The sequence below is a fragment of the Schistocerca americana genome, chromosome 3, assembly GCF_021461395.2.
Source record: "Schistocerca americana isolate TAMUIC-IGC-003095 chromosome 3, iqSchAmer2.1, whole genome shotgun sequence".
Taxonomy (NCBI): domain Eukaryota; kingdom Metazoa; phylum Arthropoda; class Insecta; order Orthoptera; family Acrididae; genus Schistocerca; species Schistocerca americana.
In genome coordinates this window covers 469,570,756-469,578,752 of record NC_060121.1, presented here as the reverse complement: position 1 = coordinate 469,578,752, position 7,997 = coordinate 469,570,756, and the positions used below count along the sequence as shown (strand labels likewise).

The 7,997-nt window shown below is 42.5% G+C and overlaps 1 protein-coding gene across 2 annotated transcripts in view; it reads left to right on the top strand.

The window, feature by feature from the left end:
* The first annotated feature begins 265 nt into the window (after positions 1 to 265).
* The window catches only part of LOC124605138 (phospholipid-transporting ATPase ABCA1-like), a 423,943-nt gene continuing 416,211 nt past the window's right edge, over positions 266 to 7,997 (top strand). For both annotated transcript variants that reach the window (XM_047136621.1, XM_047136620.1), the window contains exon 1: positions 266 to 474. The gene's annotated coding sequence lies outside the window, so the exon portion shown is untranslated. The remainder of the gene's footprint in view (positions 475 to 7,997) is intronic.

Here is a 7,997-nt window from a genome sequence, read left to right as displayed (position 1 = left end):
TTAATTCTGATACTATATTCAGATTTTTTGTATTTCGGATGGTATACCATAAAGTCACTTTCGCTATTCAGGACTAAGCTAAGCTAAGGGATGTTTTGTTGAAATTTCGTCCAATATGAACACCCTTCCATTGGCCACTGACGTTGCCTTCTGTTCTCCGTTGACGTCGAACGTCAATCGATCTAGAGAATTTCTATTGAAGAACTGTTGCGATTGATCGAAGTTGTTCGTAGTTGAAAAGCTATATCTCTGATGTTGACATGTTTGGGGGTACAGAACGCTGTTGTTTGACAGTTGGGGTAGAATATTGATGATGTGTTGTTGTACGCTGTGAGCTATGTTTCTGTTTTGCGTGTGAGTATAAGTGAGAGATGGTGATGACATGGAAATAAAGCGATATGTTATCCAGGGCACTGGATACCGGATAAATACCCCAATGGTAGTTTAGCCCAGAGAAATACGCCCGCTCCAAAGGTAGGTCTGAATTGAATTACTGTCACAATTGTGATAAAATTTTTTGAGGACCTTTTATATTCTCTGCAAAGGTAGTTTTTGACATTCATATATAATTTAGTGTCTCCGCAATATAGAGACGTGGAACGAGAGGTGTTCCTTGTCTAATCCAAATCTTCAGACCGTGGTGTACTGTGGGTGCATCTACGAAATAACATTTCTACAAAGTAGGATACATGTAGTTACCCCACATTTCCCCGCATAGCCCAAATGAGTTCCACAGTACTCGCACCCCAACCACGAATAGATACTTTTCAGTCAAACCAAATAACATAGACATGTGCCTTGTGTCATTAACTTCGATTAACCTATATAGCTACAAGAAATTCACTAACCTGCCGATAGAAGTGACACTATCGTCCTAGTGGGAAAAGCTCAAGTACTGCAGTGTAACGAAAATATCGATCGAACGGAAATTAAAGACCAGCGAAAAAATAAAAATCGTTAAACAAGGTAGATAACACAAAAACCTATCACCTACTTTTTCTAAGCTACCTCCACCCGCCAAAAATCTCCGCTGCGCAAATTTTTTCGATCTGTCCGGTATGATTAATTAATTCAGAACACATTGCCCAATAAAAAAAAGGGTAACATATTGCTAGTTGTTGTCCATCTGGGAGTCACTGTACCTCACGCAAATACAGAACGGCCAAATAAACTACATTGTAGATCGCCAGTGTACCTTTTTCTTATAATATTCCATACCATATGAACCTACTTAGGCTATTCTCACATGACTACCAGATGAAGCTGTCTCTAAATCATGACAGAGGAACTCTCACCATTTTGATTCGTTTCCCCCCGTCTGCGGAAACACCTTATTTTAACACAGTGACAACACTTACATTCCTAATGTCAAACCTCAACACTAGAGAATGGCACTGCAAGCAGTATATGTGCTACAAATCTTCCTCTCCACATATGCAATATTTTAAGTACATGTACTACGTATGAAATTACATAACGCATGATCATCATAATATCGTGGATCAGAGTGGATTCCTGGTACCAAACATTTTAGGTGATACACATTGTTCTCAGTAGCAGGGGATAGGCCTACTGTATATTCCTGGTACTGACTGTACGAGAATAGCGAATTACTCGTCAGAACCTCTTATGTCATCTGTATGATATTTGTCAGCCCTCTACTGATAGTTGAGTCTTATCATCTCAAGGAAGACTTTCCATTACATGTTAGTTGCTGCTTGGGAGTATTTTCCTTTATTTTATCAACAACATGATACAGTTATGTAGTTGTCTTGTGGTGACATTTTCTAGCAATTACCCAGTGTCATAACTTTTCTGGTATTCTATTCTAGTTCATATTTAGCTTTGTTGGCAGTCCTTTGATTTGGTTTGCTCATATTGCATCAAAACTAATGCGAATACCCTTCTTTTTATAAATGAAAGATTACTGAAGTTAAATACTTGTTCCAAACAGTAGCTATTATGTGTTCAGTGTGTTTTGCAGTAGTGCTTGAAGGAGATTTAGCATTATGCCCAAAGAAACAAACAGTGTGAAGACTTTTACTATCATGTTTTAGAAGGGAAAGAATGTTATTTGATTGTGTTCTACATTTGAGTGATAGTATGCTTTGTGGCTCAGTAATCCTCCATAAGCATTTACTTTCATATCACTTGATTTACGCAGTATCAGACAATACTATTTAGTTAATATAATAAAGTGGAATTGAGTGACAATTAAATGTTCATCTGTAGCTGCAATAACGAAATTGGTAGTTTTACTTCATTGCAATCAAAAGCCTAGGTAACCACCTATCAATGAGCCCACCCGGTAAGCCGTGTGGTCTAACGCACTGCTTTCTGGGCAGGAAGGCCCTGGCACAAATCCGCCCAGCAGATTAGTGTCAAGGTCCGCTGTACCAGCCAGTCTGTGGATGGTTTTTAAGGTGGTTTTCCATCTGCCTCGGCGAATGCGGGCTGGTTCCCCTTATTCCACCTCAGTTTACACTATGTCGGCGATTGCTGTGCAAACACTTTCTCCTTGTATGTGTACACCATAAGTACTCTACCATGCAAACATTGGAGTTACACTCATCTGGTGTGAGACGTTCCTGGGGGGGGGGGGGGGCCTTCAACTGAGGGAGCCAAACCACACAGTAACCCTGGGTTTGGTGTGGGTGGCGGTGTGTTGAGTGGACTGCTGTAACCTGTTGTGGGGTTGTGTACCACTGCGGGCTGCTGTGGGGACAATGCCTCTCTGTCGTTTAGAGGTCCCCGCTTCCATACAATACAGTACCTGTCAATATATTCAATTTCTTAATTTAAAGTATAGGTTTCTTAACTCTGTCATTTCCAGTTCAAAACTACTTGGTCACTACTGAATGCAAAATCTGAAATTACTCCATAATGTAATGGCTAGAAATAGAGTTCATGGGCCCCAGTTGTCATGCGTACTTATTCTTACTCTTACTCTTCTGGCCCCAAAATTTGCAGTCTTTTTTGGCATCATCGAGGATCCTCCCCCACAACATTCTGTGCTTCCTCCAAATATCGAAACATCATTGGTCACCTAGTCTCTTGAATAGAGAGGAACGTTTGATATGATTTATTGGCTTTGATCATTGATGTAGGAAACATGACAAATGCTGTAAACATTATGGTGACTATAATGTGATGTTATTGGCAATTTATTTTGAGTGGGCTAAGTACAGATCAGTCTGTCATCGCAACCAGATTTTTTAATATCACACTCATTGGCTTTGCCAACTCGCAACCAAATTGTCACCTTCCAGCATACACTAGACTTTGGACAAAGCTACATATCAATGTCACCACAGCTGGATTTTTTTTACTATCACATTCGTTGGCGTCACCAACTCACAACCAAACTATTACCTCCAAACTGAATCTATACCTCTGCTAAGCTAAATATCAGTGTGTCACCACAACCAGTCTGTGAATATATGAACGAAAAGGGGATGTGACGGCAGTCATTAACATTGTCACTGGCCAAAGCTGACGGCTAAGATCAAACATTCCTCTTGACCTGATCTCTCCATCTGATTGTCAATCTGGATAAAGGTCTTACACCTTCAGGTTTCTTCTCCAAGACTTCTCTTAATCCCTCCTCTCTTGTATTGATGTACACAACCCATCTCATTCTCTTTGTCTTAGCTTCTGCAACAATGTCTAGTTCATTATATGCTTCCCAGAGCTCCCTGTTTTTTCTTCTTCACCATTCGGAAATACGGAAGCGTCCGATCCCGCCTGTCTGCTTTGACCCATGACGTCGCAAATATGGCGTTCGCGTCCGTAGTAGAATACTACACGTGCACCCTGGGTAACGCTAAATGAACTAGCACTAAAGGCAACCAGATAATCCAGATAATCCTGTGCTGGATCTCCTGGTAAACACATCATGAATGATACCGACCAAATGAACGATGAAGAATTGACTAGAGCACTCGGACCGTGCCTCCGAGTCTGCCACCTAAACATTGAAGGCATAAGCAGGAGCAAATGTGAATTTCTCCAGAGAGTTCTCACTCAGAACAAAATCGACGTAGTCGCGATACAAGAGACTCATGCGGAAAACATAGATCAGCTGGCTTCTAGAGGAAAAATCCCTGGATTCGAGATACTGGGAGCCACCTATCACCGCAATTACGGCGTGGCAACCTACATACGAAATAAGATAGAAAATGCTTCCCTGTGTAAGATATCTACAGACAACAACATACATGAAGTTGCTGTCAAAATTGGCGAGACCACTATAGTTAACATCTATAAGCCTCCCGGCTGTCCATGGCCTCCAGAAGTACTCCAAGAATATCCCCACCCTGCTATCTACGTAGGAGACTTTAATAGTCACCATGAGAACTGGAAGTACGCACGAAACGACCAGAACGGTGAATCCCTGATGAGCTGGAGTGAGGAGACTAACACCCACCTGATTTTCAACGCCAAGGACCGCGGAACATTTCGATCAGCAGCATGGAGACGAGATTATAACCCTAAAAACAAAAACAACCAACCGCTAGCCGTAATTCGTGAAGTCCTGTCTGATTTCCCACATAGCCAGCATCGCCCTGTTATCTTAAAAGTCGGAATTAACATCCCAATCATAAAATCCTTTCCTCGCCCATGATGGAATTTCCAGAAGGCAGACTGGGCCACCTTTGCAGAAAACCTTGACAAGTGTCTAGGTTGGATACCCCCAACTAGGGACAACTATGACAGATTTGTGGGAGCAGTCATCGCCACGGCTAAGAGGAATGTACCCAGAGGCTACCGGAAAGAGTACATCCCTGGCTGGAATGAGAGATGCGAAGACCTGTACCAGGAATTTACCGAAACCAACAACCAAGAAATCGCGGACGAACTGTTGCACAGCTTAGACGCAGCTCGACGGGAAAAATGGATGGACACCGTGGAGAATCTAGATTTCACTAAATCCAGTAGGCAAGCATGGACCCTACTCCGTAACCTGGGAGGCAGTAAACGTAAAATAAAAGACACCCACCCGATAACCCCTAACAATGTGGCCGCACACATAGTTAGAACCTCAAGAGCACCAAGGGACAGAACACACACCACGACCGCCAAACATGAATTAAGATCCTTAAAACAAAGGGCATCGCCTACCTCCGAATTTTCCCAGCCTATCACAGCGGAAGAAGTTGCAGCAGCCTTGTCAAAAATCAAAAGTGGCAAGGCTCCCGGCTTCGATGGCATCCACCCGGAATTTCTACTTCACTGTGGAAAATATACTAGAACATGGCTCGCAAACTTCTTAACAGATATTTTAGAATTGGGTAATATCCCACACCAGCTTAAACGAGCAAAGATTATAGCGATACTAAAGCCAGGCAAACCTAATGACATGCCCCAAAACTACCGCCCTATCGCTCTGCTGAACTGTGTCTATAAGCTGTTGGAACGTATCATCTACAATAGAATAAGCGGAAAAATTCTTGAAGTGGTACCGATTGAACAGGCAGGTTTTCGACCCAACCGCAGTTGCACCGACCAGATCCTCTCCCTAGCAACTCATATAGAGGCGAGCTTTCAGAAAAAACTCAAAACATCAGTAGCCTTTATTGACCTATCAGCCGCTTATGATACTGTTTGGCGACAAGGCCTGATATTTAAGTTGCTGCGGGTCATACCATGTAATAAGCTGGCCAACCTCATTGATAACATGCTCACAGATAGAAGCTTCAGAGTCATAATGGGCGACTTAAAAAGTGACCAAATGAAGCTCAACAATGGTTTACCACAAGGCTCCGTTCTGGCGCCATTGATGTTTAACCTCTACATATCTGACTTACCTGAAACCACTTCTCAAAAATTCGGATATGCCGACGACTGGGCAATAGCTGCAAGAGGCAGATCAATGGAGGCAACGGAAAACACATTAACTGCGGATCTAACAAAGCTGGGAGATTACTTCCGAAGGTGGAGATTACGGCCAAACGCGACAAAAACGGAGGTTACATGCTTTCACCTCGACAATGCCCAAGCAAAAAGAAAGCTCAACGTTCATTTCGAAAACAGGCAGCTAAACCATAATAATTACCCCAGATATCTAGGCGTCACCTTTGACAGAACCCTAACATTCAAGGAACACCTACGTAATACAGCCGCAAAACTTAAAACTCGAAATAATATCATACAGAAGCTATGTGGGACCACGTGGGGCTCTTCCGCGGCTGTACTGAGATCTTCGGCTCTGGGACTTGTCTACACAACAGCAGAATATGCCGCACCGGTATGGCTAAACAGTAAACACACAGGCTTGATCGATGCTCAACTAAACTACACAATGAGGATGATATCAGGAACAATAAAGCCAACGCCTTTACACTGGCTACCTATACTGAGCAACATTCCCCCACCGGACCTGCGCAGAGAGAACGCTCTTTTACGCGAGTATGGAAAAGTGCTGAACAACGAGAAACTGCCAATCCATAAGGATGTTCCTGCCCTGGAGATGAACAGATTGCGCTCAAGACACCCCTCTTTAAAAAAGGCAAAAAATACGCATCCTCTCAACCCGGATTATGGCAAACTCTGGAAAATGCGGTGGAGAGAATCTGTGCCCCAAAACCTGCAGAATATGCCATGCATCAATGTCCAACCACCAGGATTCAATTTGCCAAGGAAAACTTGGACGACCCTGAATCGAATTCGGACAAATAACGGCAGATGTGCAGACAGCCTTCACAGGTGGGGTAAAATCACCACCCCGAGATGTGACTGCGGTGCGGACCGGCAGACGATTCATCACATCGTGGAAGATTGCCCTCTGAGACGTTTTGCAGGAGACCCCAATGAGTTTCTGACCGCGACTGAAAGCGCAATAGACTATGTCACAAATCTGGATGTTTGTTTGTGAACTTTTGTTTGTTATATACACTATTTTTAAACACTTTTATATCTACAACTGTGACTACTCTTTATTTCTGTGTCTAATGATTTTTATGTCTTTTCTATATGATGTGTTATATGCCATAAGCTAAATAAATAAATAAACGACCATAAACCACAATTCCAATATGGCGCAAATAAAGTCGTTACGTACACATTATGAGGACGAAAATACATCGAAAAACAAATGCACACACGTTCCACAAAAAGCCTAATGACACTAACTGGATAAGCGCGGGAAATAGAGGGTTTTTGGGTGGGGAAAAACTAAATATAAACAAATTTAGACACCCACCCCCATACAAAACCACGCAAAACGACGAAAAAAACAGACATCACAAAACTCCCCAAATATCACTAAACACAATATCATCTGGAATCGGACACTTCTCTTGACCTATATAGCTCAAAAACATCTCCTGATACCAATACCAACACTCACAGCCACACATTGGGATCGAACACTTCCCTTGACCTGTTATCCTTACGACATCTCCATATATAGCCGTCCATGGTCCTAGACGCCGGAACTTTAAGTAAGCCTCATTTCTTCACGACATACTGAACACTTCACGACTTCATCCAAAAGTCTGAATAGTTACAGAAATTTTATTAGAGACAACCCACTGTCCCTCATCATAGCCGACGACCGAAAACTGTTGACCCTGTCAGTCATATCCATACCTACCAAAGACATAAAAAAAGCAATTTACCAAAATTCACACATGACGCCACACTCGCAAACTAAACCAAAAACATCACCTAACACACCACCAGAGAGCACCACCGATAGCATCAAAACGACGCCTACAAATACGCCACTCTCACAAACTACATTCTACGCCGTCGTGACGTCACACACCACAACAGCATTATGTCATGGGTCAAAGCAGACAGGTGGGATCGGACGCTTTGGTCGACCCCACCATTCTTCTCCCTTGCAAATTGGTCCAAATATCTTCCAAAGGATTTTATTTTAGAAAACCTTTACCATTTTCTTTGTATTCTTATCTGTTCACCATATTTCTGACCTATATAGTAATGTTAGTCTGATTATAGTTTTGTGTGTTCACATTTTGGTTCCTCTTGAT